We start from the raw sequence: 17,710 nt of genomic DNA on the forward strand, positions 1-17,710 counted from the left end.
CCCCATTCATCCATCCATTAATCCGTTGATAGACCCATTAATAACATTTCAGACATCTAACAATCCATCTATTGCTGCATCGCTACATCCATCTATCCATCCACGTAAACACGGATACTTATTTATTTCAGAATGTATCCTCTCTCTGAGGTGCTCTCTGTCTGTCTGTCTATCTATCTATCTATCTATCTATCTATCTATCTATTACAGTGCTGTGATGTGCTGGACAGACCCTCAAGCTGACTGCTGCTACTGACAGGATGTCTGAGACGCTGGATATATTTCCTATCCTGAGAGATGGGAACAGTTTCACACAGTTACAGAACTAAATAATTAACTTGACTCCAGTACTGTTGCTGGGCAGATTTGTTTATCAATAGGCCTCACTCACAATGTTAAGGGTTTGAAGTTGGCTTTCAGCCAAGCGGTCAGTAGTGAGGAAACAGATCTTTGATTCACTGCACAGAACCCCAGATGCTTCCTGTAAATGACATTGGATGTTCGAGCCTCCCTGACGGCAGTCGGCTGGGCTGCTGCCAAATACTGTGAGGGGCAGACTGGCGTGAATATGAATTGGGAAACAAGATGGGTTTTAATTATTGGAACATTAAATTATTCCGCAACGCTCTCACAAGAAAGAAACATTTAACATGGTATAACATCTAAAGGATGATTTTCGGTAAATTCCTTGCTCACAATGTTATAAAATATGATCAGAAAATAGTCAATTGATCCATATGCTAATTAATTAAAAATTCCTAATAAAGATAATTCCAGATAATTCAGTCGGTTTAGTCAGCACTGCACAAAGTGCTGGAGAGAGATGTTAATGACTCCACACCCAGAGTGTAATGAGATCAGTGGGAATCGCAAAGTAAATAAAACAACAGGTGGAATTGCCTCGAACCCGCTGCACTTCATTGAATATTCTCAGAGTTGTGAGCCTGATTGAAACTAAGGGCTCCCGTATTATCGATTAGCAGCCACGCACGGTGCAGTTTAATTTTGCTGATTTGAATTCCTAAACAACTCCCCTCATAGCCCGGTTACCAATGGGCAGAGAAATGCCCAGTTTGTGATCTGTTTCAGTGAGAGATGAAGCATTTATTCTTGTGATATTCTGCAACATACCGCTATGTCCTGATACCAGTGTATGTTACACAGTCGGTCCCGATTAAAGATTGCAGCAATGATTTGGATGCCGGGCTTTGCTGATCGCGTTTTGGTTCTGATACACCAGCTTCTCTTTACCAAAAGCTGATCTGAAGCGTGCGGGCCCCACATTCTTATGTATCTCTGTCAACTCACTCCTTAATTCAAATCAAATCAAATCATCTTTTATTGTCATTGTTAGTGCACAAGTGCAGTACAACAAAATGTAGGCTTGCGGCTCCCGAGAGTGTACATTTAGATTAAGACATTTAAACATTCAACATACATTTGGCTTGTAATACATTAACATAAACATAACCATAATAAAGTGCATTGGCAGATGTGCAGGCTTTAGAGTTTATTTGTGGAGTTCAGTAGGATGATAGATCAGGCAAGCGGACTAATTTTGCAGATAATTTTCAAAGGACTGGATCACAGACTCAGGGCAGTTAGAGAAATGCAATCAGAGACATTTGTATAATGTGAGGGCTTTCTACTCATCTCTGGACCCAAATCGTGTAGCTATCGCCTTCCATATTGGAAATAGAATCATATCACCCTGCTCCCGCATTCAGTTACATAAATCAATAACAATTCATAATATAGGTCATACTGTACTGGTACAGAGTGCGGGGATAGATCGCGAGAGATAAACACGTACTGGTAGGTAATTTAGACTCCAATAATGTAATTTCATCTTAGAGATTCACATCCCCTCTGAAAGAGTGTGAAAATAAAGGGGTTTAATTTACAATCCACGATGTAATTATTTATTACTAAACACACTCGACAGCAATATCACCATTTAGCATCAAATAACATATTGCATTGTAACCATACAGACAAATAACTATCCCTGGATACAGATACAGGGTCCACCTTTAACAATAAACTAGTGTAAAGATGTGAGTCCATTCTGTTGGTGATGTGGACGGTGTGACGTGGATCCAGTATCCGCCTCTATCAGGGAATCAATAGGCGGCGCCTGTAACCTCGCCCCCTTCTACCGGGTATTTAACTGCCGGTCACTGGGACCGCAATACAACAGTCCGGGAGTGGGTTTGCTCAGTGAGTTCTTGCCGGAACCATTTCCCACACATTGCCAGGAGGATGAGGTCGGCGATTTCTCTCAGTCTGTTGCTGGCTTTCTTATCCGGTGAGTAGTTTTTATTGTCCACGTCTCTCACTGTTACTGTCTCAGTGTCAGTCTCTCTCTGGAATGTTAGAGTCAGGAATCATTCCTCCAGGATTAATCCCCGGGGTTTTTGATTGTTTTTACAGGTGTCCAGTCGGATGTCGTGTTGACTCAGCCAGAGGCAGAGACCGGGAGTCCCGGAGGGTCCCTGAGACTGACCTGTAAAACCAGCGGGTTCACTCTTAGTAGCACCTGGATGGCCTGGGTCCGACAGGTTCCCGGACAGGGGCTGGAGTGGCTGGTTTACTATCACAGTTCATCGAACGAGTATTACGCCCCAGGGATCCAGAGCCGATTTACTCCGTCCAAAGACAATTCAAACAGCATCTTCGCTTTGGGCATGAAGAACCTGAGGACCGAAGACACCGCCATCTATTACTGTGCAAGAGACCACAGCGAGAGGAACGAGGGCTGGACCCGTACAAGAACAGAACGAGGGGACATTCAACAACTTCCATCATAATCGGACGGTCAAAATTGTATTAAACGAGATCTTAACAGCATTGCTCAGAACCAGACCGCACACCGCTTCTTACTGAATTAACACACTGAAAATTCAATGGTAAAAACCTAGCGCAGTAACCGATGTACTGAGGAGAGGTTATGGCTGTGCTCATGTTTACTGTTCACAGTGTCAGCAATGGCAGAGCTGGATTTAATGCTCGTTTCAATATGATTGATACCTGGAGGGAGTTGGTTGGGACTGTGTTCACTTTCTGTTACATTGTGTAAACTGTTGGATAAATTCTAAACTAGATCAGAAGTGAATGTCTATTTGAAGCGAATGTCTATTTGAGGTGAATGTTGAGAGGCGGCACTGAGCAGGGAGTGAGTGCAGTATTTGTGCGGGTTCCTATCACTGTGGTACTACAGTGGGGTCACGGTGCTGTACAGAGCGAGCTCCTCATACAAAAACCCCAGACAGGGAGTTTGCTCACATCTGCGATCACTGTCACGGCAGGAGTGTCGGAGAAAATGAGGCTTAAATTGGAATAATGGGTAAAAGTAACAGATTGATAACAATTTATAAAAGTGTTCTGCTTTATTAATGTTGATTGTCCTGCTAAATCTGTGCAGATGCTTCAGAAGTGTTCCAATCCCCTCTATAAAGGCAATGACCAGCACAAACTGAAATATCTCACTGATGCACTCTTAGGGGAGTGGGAATCAGGGTTTTGAGAGCGCTGTGGAATTTCATCTCTGTATTTTACAGTTAACAGTCCGCCGGAGTATTTGGCACACTGTGTCTCACTGTGGTATACTGGATGGCACAGCAGTTACTGTCAATACAAAAACCCTCAGCACTAATTGTGTGAGTCTGGGTCAGTGCTCGCTTTCACAATCCAACTGTAGATGCAGTGAAGTCCTATTTGTTTCCAGCACTGTCTACTAGCACAGCTTAATATGGATAAACTGTGATAATTAATCATTGATCAGTTGGTGAGTTCAATAACTGTTCATGGGTTACTCTGTGAAATGTAAAACATCAGGGAATTTATAAAGAGTGAAAAGCATCCATTAACACATTTATCATTTTATGAAGATCCATCGTGACATTTCTTTGCCTCTGGGGTGTGAATATTTAAACTAATGTTGGATTTCTGTCTGTTTTACGCAGAGCCGGTTATTGTGTGACCCAGCCCAGGGAATGTAACACTGTGACATGGACTACTGGGGACAAGGCACCATGGTGACGGTGACTGCAGGTAAGAAACATTCACTCTTTCAGTAACTGTTGTATTTGTGTCTTTATTTTATATTTCTGTTTATTTCAATAATTCATTAATTCACTGAAACTTGGGTTCGGTGGATTCTCTATTGAGATTTTTTGCTCTGTTTCATTTGATTCTGCTGCAAAGGGATACTAGATTTAAACAGTTTCTTCAGTAAAAGTGTTGTTGAGTGTTTGAGCCTCTGATTGATGTGATTTGGTGTTTATCTGCTGATGAGACTGTGAGCCTGGGTTACTTTAAATACCCAACGGTTGTAGAACTATTTGGCGTTTCTACAATATTTAATCTCGGTGACATCTAATGGTTGCAGGTTTTCTGATCAAATGTACACATTATGTGATTAAATGTGTTTGAAATAAGATTGTAGGCTGAAAACAGAAAGCATTAGTGGCCAAAAATAATCTGAAGAAATTTTGACGTATACATTGTCATCTATTAATCTAATGTTCACCAGCAGTCATATTCAATACTTGAAATGTTATTCCAATTAATAACTAAATAATTTACAAATTTGTTGCCTAAATCAGATTTAAATAAATATAAATTATTGATTATAACGTATGAATTACTCCCAATATTACAACAATATGTGATACCAATAGTAATTTATTAAACATGATCCGCCTATTCAATTCTGCTGTCATTATTTTATATTTATGTTTATTATTTCAATAATTTATTCGTTCAGTGATAGATGGGCTCGCTGGATTCTGTATTGAGATTTTTTTGCAATGTTACATTTGATTCTGCTGAAAGAGTTTATAGAATTAAGCTGCTTCTCCACAAAACGTTCTGTTGCGGGATTGAGCCCCTCAGTGATGCGATTTGCTGTTTATCTGCTGAGGAGAGTGTGTGTCTGGGTTACTTTGAATAAGTAAAGTTTGTGAAACTGTTTGGAGTTTCTGCAATGTTTAATCTCGGTGACATCGAACTGCTGCAGGTTTTCTGATCTGTTTAAAACTGTTTGAAAGATGATTGTAGGCAGACAACAAGTAGGTTTTATAAATCAAAAATCATTAAAAATTATTTAATACATGTTTTTATTTAAGTGAGAGTTACAGATTCAACTATTAATCTATGGTTTACGGTGCTCACATTTAATAGGTGAAACGTTACTGTAATTAGGAATTATATAATTAACAATTTGCAAGTTGAAGGAGAGCTAAATTATTATAACTCAAACGATTATAATGTGGTAATGTTGCTCAATGTCACTAAATATGCTGTCGTATTAATATTAATGTATTAAACATTATTTGCCTTCCACAATGCTGCTGTGCTCTGGTCACATTTAAGGTGAGCTGGGAATTTTAGAGGCTGGAGACAATTTCTGATGATGTCTGAAATTATTTTAATAACAGCAGACTGATTTCCACCGCAGTGTTCAGTTTAATGAGGGTTTGAAATTAATTGTTATCTCCCTGTTTCACACAGATGAATGACAGATTGTATTTAATGTATTTGATTATGCATTAAATGCGAGTTCTAAATTGCAGTTTGTAAATGTAGTAAATCTGCCGGGTTATTAAATTCTTACTGTGCAGCGGAAACCATGTTATTCCTTCAATATTATTTGTTGTTTGATAGCGAGACAATTATCATAAACTAATTTTAAACAGTTTGTAAGACCTCAGGCTGAGTGATAGACATCGCTGGCAGTCAAAGAATCGTTCATATGATTCTATTTAAATTCACAGAGGGTGCAGACTGCGTAAGGCTGGAGACAGACAAATAACCCATTGACATTCAAGCAGATTAGTTTAATTACAAAAGATTAATATTAGTTTTGAATTTAACAACAACATCCTGTCTCCCATTGCTGTGCTGTATACGGGATATAATTATTGACAGTGAACAGATTACATCTGAGAGTTATGGTTAATTCTCATTAATGTTAAATTGATCAACAAAATCTCTCCTCCATTTGCTCATTAAATTTCAGTGTCGTAGATGGTCTGAATGATTTGTTCTCCGCCAGTTTTACACTGATCATTCTGGAACTGATTTTCAATAAATTGCAGTATATATTTAATAATTAATTTACAGGCATTGTCTGAATTACGGGAGTAAAGTATAAAAAGATTGTCTGTGTTATTGACTGCAAACTGGCCGGTTGTCTTTTAATTCTCGAAAATATTTTTTATAGTTAAGATTGAGGACAATGTTTAAACTCGAGAGCCCTGCTTTAGTCAACACACGGTGTTACACTCCATCGGTAGTTAGTGAGATGTGACCACGGCCAGACTTTGAACTATTTAAAATAGTCCTCTCCTGAATCCGTCATGTGAAGTCCTCTCTGAGAAAAGATGGAGTTTATGTTGTATCAGAGAGTTCAGAAACATACAGAGTTTATTAGTGTTTAGACAGAGAGCGGGAATGTATTAGAAGTTAGTGACCATTTTAATTTATTCAAATGTAATTTGATTTCAATTAAAATCATATATTTGTCCGAATGTCTTTCTCTATTAATATGATTGTTAATATTTTAATATTGATAAGTGTCATGTTAATTTAATTGGAGCCCTATAATTTCACATGTTGCCAGGCAGAAACAGGATTTAAATTAATATCAACTAATTTTAATATAATGCAGCTAACATCAATATTAACTTAGAATACAATATCAGTGTGAATTTATTAAACATAAATGACCTCCCACAATTGGACAGGATTACAGTTACTGTAAAATCTCAAGGTTTGTAGAGAATTTTTAATTATGTCTAAAATTAATTTAGAAACAATACCTGTCTTGCTCAGCTCGAGAAGGTGTCGCCGCAGATTTAATGAATTAACTTCGTGTTTTGCCTCGATGATTTTACCGGTTATATTTAATTATGAAATGATATTAACCCAGTGGATCCTAGTTCGTAAAATTCTTACTCTGTCACGGAGTCCCTGTTTTATGCAGCCAATTACCCTTTAATGTGAGTTATTTCACTATTCTTGTTTTTAGGGAAACTAAGTCTTATTTGTTTTTAAGAGTGTAGACAGAGAGGGAAAAATGGTTGGAAGTTTAGAAAGTTTTTCAAATAAATATCAGTTTAACTTCAAAAAACGTTCAGACTTGAGGTGGTCGGAAAATAACAAGGGAACAATTAGAAATCATCTTCATTGAAATTGACAGATTGAACAGATCTAGCTGCTGAGAGCGCGATTGTTGCACCGGTTGTGCCTGTTCTGTTTCTGTGCACATGCGCACTGTGTGAGAAGCAGGAGTCTTCCTGACTGCTTGTAAACCTGCTTGTCCGTGCTCCTGTGTTTCATGGAATACAATTCGTTTCATTTATTTCAGAGACTTGGATCTGTGAGAAATGCGATAGTTTGACGTTAAGTTTCAGGAGGCGCCTCCGAACTGGGCTCAGTAACCCAGTTTGTGACATTCGGAAAGAGCAATTCAGAAACACTTCTGGCAGACAGTAGAAGGAGCTTTAATCAGTATCTAACCCGTGCTGTATCTGCCCTGGGAGTGATTGATGGGACAGTGTAAAGGGAGCATTACTCTGTCTCTAACCCGTGCTGTATCTGCCCTGGGAGTGTTTGATAGGACAGTGTAGAGGGAGCTTTACTATGTATCTAACCCGTGCTGTAGCTGCCCTGGGCGTGTTTGATGGGACAGTCAAGAGGGAGATTTACTCTGTATCTAACCCGTGCAGCACCTGTCGTGGGAGTATTTGATGGGATAGGGTAGAGGGAGCTTTACTCTGTATCTAACCCGTGCAGCATCTGCCCTGGGAGTGTTTGATGGGACATTGTAGAGGGAGCTTTACTCTGTATCTAACCCGTGCTGTATCTGCCCTGGGAGTGTTTGATAGGACAGTGCAGAGGGAGCTTTACTATGTATCTAACCCGTGCCGTACCTGCCCTGGGAATGATTGATGGGACAGTGTAGAAGCAGCTTTACTCTGTATCTAACCCGTGCTGTACCTGCCCTGGGAGTATTTGATGGGACAGTGTAGATGGAGCTTTACTCTGTAACTAACCCGTGCAGCACCTGCGCTGGGAGTGTTTGATGCGACAGCGTAGAGGGAGCTTTACTCTGTATCTTACCGTGCTGTAGCTGCCCTGGGCGTGTTTGATGGGACAGTCAAGAGGGAGATTTACTCTGTATCTAACCCGTGCAGCACCTGTCGTGGGAGTATTTGATGGGATAGGGTAGAGGGAGCTTTACTCTGTATCTAACCCGTGCAGCATCTGCCCTGGGAGTGTTTGATGGGACATTGTAGAGGGAGCTTTACTCTGTATCTAACCCGTGCTGTACCTGCCCTGGGAGTATTTGATGGGACAGTGTAGATGGAGCTTTACTCTGTATCTAACCCGTGCAGCACCTGCCGTGGAAGTGTTTGATGGGACAATGTAGAGGGAGCTTTACTCTGTATCTAATCCGTGCTGTACCTGCCCTGGGAGTGTTTGATGGGACAGTGTAGAGAGAGCTTTACTCGGTATCTAACCTGTGCTGTACCTGCCCTGGGAGTGTTTGTTGGAACAGTGTAGAGGGAGCTTTACTCTGTATCTAACCCGTGCTGTACCTGCCCTGGGAGTGTTTGTTGGAACAGTGTAGAGGGAGCTTTACTCTGTATCTAACCCGTGCTGTACCTGCCCTGGGAGTGTTTGATGGGACAGTGTAGAGAGAGCTTTACTCGGTATCTAACCTGTGCTGTACCTGTCCTGGGAGTGTTTGATGGGACTGTGTAGAGAGAGCTTTACTCGGTATCTAACCTGTGCTGTACCTGTCCTGGGAGTGTTTGATGGGACAGTGTAGAGGGAGCTTTACTCTGTATCTAACTAGTGCTGTACCTGCCCTGGGAGTGTTTGATGGGACAGTGTAGAGGGAGCTTTACTCTGTATCTAACCGGTGCTGTTATGCCCCGTGTGTCTTTGATGTTTTAGTGTAGAGTGTGAATTTACTGTTTATCTAGCCCGTGTTGTACCTGCCCTGGTAGTGTTTGATTCTGCAATGCAGTTAGAGCTTTACTCTGTGTAATTAACCATTGCGCTGCCTTACCCGGAGTGTTTGACAGTGCTGCGCAGACTTGGCGTTGCTCGGAATCAACCCCCCCTATACCTGACGGTACAACGTATGGCAGGTCAGTGCAGCGGCAGCTTTACTCTGTATCTGTACTGTAACAGATCTGTGAGTGCTTTGTCCCGTGTTGTTGAAGGAACCTTAATGAGCATCCAACTGATAGTGTGAGTTTCCGAACCAAATATATAAAAATAAAACTTTCTGTTGCTCCGATGAAACAACCGCGCATTAATTGAGTTTAACCTTATTGCAAATAAAACTGCCCATTTTTTAATGAATTATTAAACTTCAAACATTTTGAGCATCAGGTACTGATTGAATGAGATTGGCCTGATCCTGGGCTCACTTTCAGAACCAACAGTTTCAGGAAGTGACGTTTGCGCTCCAGAAAGCAGCGCCTGTTCTGATCTGATGGGAGGCTGGAAGTTATTTTGACAATTTAAATGGAGAATGTCGAGATTCCCGTTGCAAATAACCATCATCAGAACCTTATATTTGCAAACATTATTTCGTCCAATTGTTTTTAAAAATGTAACCGCCAGGGACAAACTCGGGTGAGGTGCAGCTATTGGACTGGGTCACAGCACAGGGCTCACAGTCACTGAGCCGCACCTCTGTGAAACAGTCAGCCTGCAATGAGTCGTCATTCACAATAAACTTTAATACACTGTTACGGGGCCGGTTGAATCATTTGAGTCAAATTCCTCAGTTACCTTTATTTTAAATATATCCTCTTGCATTATAACAAACAATAAAATAGATCTGATAGAGGTGTTTAACATTATGAAGCGTTTCCTTCCATTAAATCGGGAAGAACTAATTCCGCTGAGCCGTGTAGAATCACAGAATCTCAGAGCACAGAAGGGGCCATTCGGCCCAGCTTGCCTGTACTGGCTCTGAAAGAGCTGTCCAATCACGTCCCAGCTTTTTCCTCGTAACCCTCCAATGAGTCCTCTTCAAATACATGTCCAGTTGCCTTGTGCATTTCAGAATTTAACAACCCTCTGTTTGAAAAAATGAGCCTCATTTCCCCTCTAGATATTTTGCCAATTATTATAAACCTCTGACCTTTGGTTACCGACCTACCCGCCAGAGGAAACTGTGTCTCCCGACTTGCTCTGACAAAACCTCTCACAATTTTGAATACCTCTATTAGGTCTCCCCTTAACCTTCTCTGCTCCAAGGAATAATCCCAGTTTCTTCAATCTATCCGCATAACGAAAGTCTCTCATCCCTGGTACCATCCTGGTCAAACTCCTCTTCACCCTCTCCAAGGCTTTGTCATCCTTCCTAAATTGTGGTGTCAGAATTGTATACACTACTCCATCTGATGCCTAAACAGTGATTTGTAAAGGTTTAGCAGGACTTCCTTGTTTCAGTATTCAACGTCTCTTTTACAGTGGCAAATGCCCCACACACTTCCGTAACCGCCTGATCAACCTGCCCTGCCACCTTCAAAGATATGTGAATATGCACCCCAGGTCCCTCTGCTCTTGCACCCCCTCAAAGTGCAACACTTCACACTTATCTGCATTAAATTGCATCAGCCACATGTCTGCCCATTCACCAATCTGTCTATATCCTCCTGAAGTTCGCTGCTATCCTGCTCACGAGTTACTACGTTGCCAAGCTTTGCATCTTCCATGAACTTGGATACTGTACTCCCTATAAACAAGTCCAGGTGATTTATATATAAAAAAGGAAAAGCAATGGTCCTAATACCGACCAAAGGGAACCCCATTGTACACTTCTCTCCAGTAAGAAAAACATCCGTCACCACTACTCTCTGCCTCCTCTCCCTCAGCCAATTACGTTCCCCAATTTACCTCTATCCCTTTAATCCCACGTGCATCTATATTCCGAAAATGTCTTTTATGAGATACTTTCTGAAATGCCATTTGTAAGTCTATATGTACAACATCTACTGCAACACCATCATCAACCCTCTCTGTTACTTCACACTGTAGACCGAGCTTTCAGTATCTGACCAATAAGCCGCAGGTGTTTGAGTTATCCGCACAAACCAGAAGCCAGAGTTTCCCACATCAGCAGTCAGCACATTAGTTACATTTGTCCTTCCTTACATAGAACCCGCTGATAACCAATCGATTTATAATGTTTAAGGATTGGCAATATTAGATATTTAGAGAAGAAACCTGTCCCGATGTTTAGATTATTTTCGGTACAAACAACAAGAAGTGACTGTAACCACCCAGAAAGCAGCGCCTGTTCTCACTGGTGGGAGGGTGGAAAGTAGTTTGGAAAATGAAATGGAGCATTTAAAGAGCATCGTTCCATATAACCGGCTTTGGGAATCGTATTTAATTCGGATTATTTAATTGAGTGAGTGGGAGGAGGAAAGTCAGGTGACATCCATTCAGTAGAATGGGAGAGAGCACAAGTCACACTGCATCGCTCTCCCTCCAATTCTGAGAAGGAAAGAGAGAGACTCGAATCAATCCGATTGATTCAAAGCTTGAATATTAGAAACCAGGCTGTGCAAAAGTTCCCTATTCAATTCTGTGCGTTAAATTATTCCGTTCACATTTTAAAGGAGACTTCACCCATTTATTGTAAACGTCCTTTATTGTCATGGGAACAAAGAAGATTTAGATGAGGTCTGATAGAGGGGTTTTGGAATGATGAAGGGTTTTATGAATGGATTCGGGAAACATATTTCCCCGGGTCGTTGAGTGGGTGAGTAAATGGCACTGATTGAAAATCAGCAGCAACAGAATGAAGGGAGAGGGTATTATTCTACTTTTCTACACAGGGGGCCGTTGAACATGGGATGTCCTATCAGAAAGAGGGCTGCATGCAGAATCCTTAATAGCTCGATAAAATTGAACATTTGAGAGGAAGATTGGGAATTGGAAGCTGCATGGGATTGGTGGAGAGATCTTTCAGAGGCATGATTGGCCGAATGGCCTCCTTCTGGCTGTAAATTTGTATTATTTTACAATTCTGGGTCATGCACTATAAACATGCTGGGATTTGTTTTAAAGGTAATACAACTAATAGCTCTAGCTGTAGGGGTTGAGTGATTAGGAGAAGTAACTCCACCGCTATTCAAACAAGTGAATCCCCTGGAAACAACAACTTGCATTTATATAGCGCCTTTAACGTAGTAAAACCTCCCAAGACGATTCACAGGAGTGTCAGCAGATACAATCTGACACCGAGCCACATAAAGAGATATCATGTTTTCTTCAGTATGGTGGGTAGTTACTGTGACAATTGATCCAAAGCTTGGTCAAAGAGGTAGGTTTTAAGGCAGCATCTTACAACGGAGAGATGACAACACTTTGATATCACGGAATGACCTGATTCTGTGCTGATAATAAGAGGCTGACAGCAACAGGATGTATTGAGGATCTCAGTGGAGAGATTGTGAAAGAATCTAATGTGAAAGTGTTTGGGGAATGAGGGGATTGTTCCATAACAGGGGATCAAGAGCTGGAGGAAGTCCACGATACAATATTCCGGCATTCACTCGGTATAAAGGGGCCTCATGGACAGAATGTGAAAGAATCTAATGTGAAAGTGGTTGGGGAATGAGGGGATTATTCCATAACAGGGGATCAAGAGTTGGAGGAAGTCCACGATACAATATTCTGGCATTCACTCGGTATAAAGGGGCCTCATGGACAGAATGCCCCTTTCAGGCTCCTGACTTTTCTTATGTACAAGACTGGAGTCACATGAAGTTTCACGTCGGGTCTCACAACTCACAGAAACTCAAATGCTGATCGAGGTTTTGATCGGCAAATGATAGAATTAGTTCATCCTGTGGTCACATTTCGAGTTGTTGGGTTATGTTATAAGCACGGATTACAGAGGCTAACTTGTTCAATGGGCCATTCTTTCCCAGCGACACCGTCTCCTCCCACCCTCTACGCCCTGCTCTCCTCCTGTGAACAACCCAACACCGGCGGCCCCATCACGTACGGCTGTTTGGCGATGGACTACTTCCCGGAAATCACCAGCCTTTCCTGGAGCAAAGATAAAGAGCCGATCACCACTGGACTGAAGACCTACCCGTCAGTGTTCAACAAGAAGGGAACCTACACCCTGAGCAGCCAGTTAACCATCACCGAGTCAGAGGTGGGGAGCAGCACAATCTACTGCCAGGTTCGACAAAGTGGGTCGGACTTGAGCGTCAAAATGCCAGGTTAGTGTTGTGGGATACAGGGAGGAAACTGTGAGAAAGTGAGAAGTTATGTTCAACTTCTATACAACTTTGGTTAGACCAGACTTAGAGTACTGAGTACAGGTCTGGTCTCCATATCACGCTTAGAGTAATGAGTACAGGTCTGGTCTCCATATCACACTTAGTGTACTGTGTACAGTTCTGGTTCCATGTTACAAGATTAGTACAGAGGCACTGGAGAAGTGCAAAAAAAGATTTACAAGGACGATACCAGAACTGAAAAATTGTAACTGTCAAGAATGATTGAACGGGCTTGGGATCTTTTCTCAAGGGGTGACCGAATAGTGGTCTTTAGAATTATGAAATGGTTTGAAAGGATAGATGTAGAGACAATATTTCTGCTCGAGGGGGAGCCCGATACTAGGGGCCATAAATATAAGATAATCACTAATAAATCTAATAGGGAATTTAGGAGAAACTTCTTTACCCAGAGAGTGGGCAGAATGTGGAACTCGCCACCACATGGAGTAGTTGAGGCGAACAGCAGAGATGCGTTTCAAGGGAATCTAGATAAGTACAGGAGGGAGAAAGGAATGGAAGGTTGTGTTGATGGGGAGATAAAGTAAGGAGAGGGGAGGCTCATGTGGAGCATAAACACCGACCTGTTGGGCCGAGTAGCCTGTGTCTGTGTTGTAGATTCTATTTAAAAAACCGCTTTACAGTTCTTCATTGTTTGGATTGCAACAAATAATCCCAATAAAATGTATGTTCTTGCAGATCGTGTGGTACATCATCCAACTGTGATCCTCACCCTGAGTTCCAGTGAAGAAATCAGCAGCAGCAGGTCTGCAACCGCCGTGTGTTCAATCGTCGATTTCCGTCCAAAGTCAGTGACCGTGAATTGGCTGAAGAATGGACAACCCATGGATTCGGGAATCGTCACCTCTCCCGTCTTTGAAGTGAACGGGAACTTCTCGGCGACCAGTCGGCTGACATTCCCCGCCGGGGACTGGTTCGCTGGCTCGGTCTATACCTGCCGGGTCTCTCACCAAGGGGTCACCCAAAGCAGAAACATCTCCAGATCTAAGGGTAAGAGGCACAACCCCGAGAAGTCCCAGATCATTCTGAGCGCTGATCTCAGTCAGGGCTTTTATTGGAATTAGTATAAAGCACAGAACTATTTCTAATTTCCAATCATACAGTTTGTGTTTCCTTCCGATGTCAGTGCTGACTCAGGGTTCCTCATGGTTCAGGATTCCAGCACTTCGACAAAGGTTTCCCTCAGCTGTGATGTCAGACAGTGAGTGAGGTGTCCTTAGTCTCAGGTTTACCCCGAGAAAGCTCTATTTCTAATTTACAGTCATGCTGTTTGAGTTTTCTTCCAATATAAAATAAAAGAAAGAAATGCCTTTACATAGCGCCTTTCCCGAAGCGCTTTTCCGCCAAGGAAGTACTTCCTGAAATGTGGTCACTGTTGTAATGTGGAAATCGCGGCGGCCAATTTGCAGACAGTAAGGTCCCACAAACAACAACGTGATAATGATCAGATAATCTTATTATTTGGTGATGTTTGTTGAGGGATAAGTATTGGCCAGGACACCTGGGAGAACTCCCCTGCTCTTCCTCGAAATATTGCCATGGGATCATTTCCGTCCAACTGAGAGAGCAGACGGGGCCTCGGTTTAACATCTCCTTCGAAAGACGGCACCTCCGACAGTGCAGCGCTCCCTCAGCGCTGCACTGGGTGTGTCAGCTCACATTTTGTGTTTAAGTATCTGGAGTGGGACTTGAACCCACGATCTACTGAATCAGGATTCCTCACGGTTCATGATTCCATAACCTCGCCAAAGAAGGTTTCCCTCTGCCGTGATGTCAGAGAGTACATGAGGTGTCCTCGGTCTCAGGTTTATCCTGAGTTGTTGATCATATTCGGAGCGACAGTAGGTGTCTGGAACCCTTTACTGGTAACTGTCCAGGGACCCACTGCTACAAAGGATATCTACCCTATTTAGAGAACTGCGTCCAATTCTGGGCACCGCATATCAGGATGGATACTCTGGCTTTAGAGGGGGTGCAACGCAAATTCACCCGAATCATACTGGGGCTGAAATGGTTAAATTATGAGGGCAGGTTGCATAGAACAGGCTTGTACTCCTTTGATTATAGAAGATTAAGAGGTGATCTAATTGAGCTGTTTAAGTTGATAAATGGAATTGATAGGGGAGATAGAGAGAAACTATTTCCTCTGGTGCAGAACAAGGGGCATAATCTTAAAATTAGAACTGAGCCGTTCAGGGGTGATGTCAGGAAGCACTTGATTTATTCTCCCTCAGAGAGTGAAGGATGAATACTGGTGTCCTGATTCTGAAGGTGAAGCTTTCCTTGACGTTGATTTCTGCTTCACAGATGAGACCCAATGTAACGATCCAGAAATCACTTTTCCACAACCGTCACTGGAACAAGTCTTACTGGAGGTGACGGTGACCTTAACCTGCGTCGTGTCTAATGCTCCTTATGGAGTCAACGTGTCCTGGACCCGAGAAAAGAAGACTTTGAAATCAGAGATTGCCGTCCAACCCGGAGAGGCTCCCAACAGCGTGATCAGCAACTTAAACACCTCGACACAAGACTGGCTGAGAGGGGATGAGTTCACCTGCGTGGTGAGCCATCAGGATATGCCGACTCCTATAAGAGATTCCATCCACAAGGAAAAAGGTGAGCGGTGAGATTGTAGCAATTAGTGAGACTCTGTGACTATTTCCGGTGCTTGTGTACGGGCCAATTCGTTCTATTCAGTGTTTAAATGGACTGCTCTGATAATTCAATGGGTAATTCCTCTAACTAAACCCTCTGGGACCAGAGATGATGTATTTAAAGGGAAGCTGGATAAGTCAATGAGGGGAAAAGGAATAGAATGATATGTTATTAATGTTAGATGAAGTAAGGTGGGAGGAGTCTCGTGTGGAGCATAAACAGCGGCATTGACGAGCTGGGCCGAATGGTCTGTTTCTGTGATGTAAATTCTATATAATTTTCCAGTCCAACTCTTCAAGCCCCCAGAGAGAAGGATTGTATCCCCCTCTGCTCCGGGCTGGAAAACCGGACAGGACACAGGGGGGAAAAGGGGATCCTTTAAAATTCAGCGCAAAGCACATTTCTCTCACATCTAACCGCCGGTTTCACCGTCTCTGGAATTCTCCAGTTTATTGACCTTTATTGTGATTGTTCTGCAGCTAAAGACCCGCGAGAACCGTCCGTGTCTGTCCTCCTGCCCCCGGCAGAAGAAGTCTCCGCTCAGAGGTTCGTCACTCTCACCTGCTTAGTGAGAGGTTTCTCCCCCCGAGAGATCTTCGTCAAGTGGACCGTCAATGACAAGCTGGTGAATTCCGGCAACTACAAGAACACCGAGGTGATGGCGGAGAACGGCAGCAGTTCCTTCTTCACGTACAGCCTGTTATCCATTGCAGCGGAGGAGTGGGCCAGCGGCGCTTCTTACTCCTGTGTGGTGGGACATGAAGCGATCCCCCTGAAGATCATCAACAGAACGGTTAATAAATCCAGCGGTAAACCCAGTTTTGTCAACATTTCCCTGGTTCTGATGGACACCGTCAATTCTTGTCAATGAGAATCTCTCGATTGCATTTCAGTTCTTGAATAAAACCAATAAAGGCCTTTTCTTCCAATCGTCAGTTAAACACACAGCCGCTCAATTAATTTTGTTTCCTATTTTTGCCAAGGGGAGGGCTGTTTATCTGAAGCAGGATATTTGCCGGTCTCGGGCCCAAGGCTTGTACAGCCAGCGCTCCCAGCTCAGATACACCACGGGTTAGAGACAGAGTGAAGCTCTTTCATGACAGGGTTCCTCAAAGTCACTTCAGCAACTTTCGTCCCGCTGGGGGCAATCAAAAAATTCCCATTTCAGACAAACAAACGCAGCACATTTAGGTATCGGTGTCCCTGTTTCTCGTGCTGTCCATCCCTTCAGAATTTGGGCCAGTTGTATTTTGCAGCATCGCACCTTCTGGGATCTGAAATAAGGCCACACACGAACACGAACTGTAAACCCCACCAGAGAGAGGGGAAAGAGCAATTTCTAAACCACTGTACCCCCACTCCTCTACCAGAGAGAGGGGAAAGGGCAATTGTTAACCCACTGTAACCCCACTCCCCCACCAGATAGAGGGGAAAGGGCATTTGTTAACTCACTGTGCCTCCCACTCCCCCACCAGAGAGAGGGGAGCGGGCAATTGTTAACACACTGTACCCCCCACTACCCCACCAGAGAGAGGGGAAAGGGCAATTGTTAACCCACTGTAACCCCACTCCCCCACCAGATAGAGGGGAAAGGGCATTTGTTAACTCACTGTGCCTCCCACTCCCCCACCAGAGAGAGGGGAGCGGGCAATTGTTAACACACTGTACCCCCCACTACCCCACCAGAGAGAGGGGAAAGGGCA

At 43.0% G+C, this 17,710-nt stretch overlaps 1 pseudogene across 1 annotated transcript; it reads left to right on the top strand.

Moving 5' to 3' along the window:
* Positions 1–2,186: 2,186 nt before the first annotated feature.
* LOC147118726 (Ig heavy chain C region, secreted form-like) lies at positions 2,187–16,952 on the top strand (annotated as a pseudogene). Its single transcript, XR_015077941.1, has 7 exons — positions 2,187–2,308; positions 2,434–2,729; positions 3,993–4,053; positions 12,975–13,274; positions 14,031–14,342; positions 15,660–15,968; positions 16,487–16,952. The product of XR_015077941.1 is annotated as an Ig heavy chain C region, secreted form-like (transcript).
* The last annotated feature ends 758 nt before the right edge of the window (positions 16,953–17,710 follow it).

Source organism: Somniosus microcephalus, chromosome 4 (assembly GCF_052327205.1).
Source record: "Somniosus microcephalus isolate GS21.2 chromosome 4, FLI_Smic_1.0, whole genome shotgun sequence".
In the NCBI taxonomy this organism is placed as follows: Eukaryota; Metazoa; Chordata; class Chondrichthyes; order Squaliformes; family Somniosidae; genus Somniosus; species Somniosus microcephalus.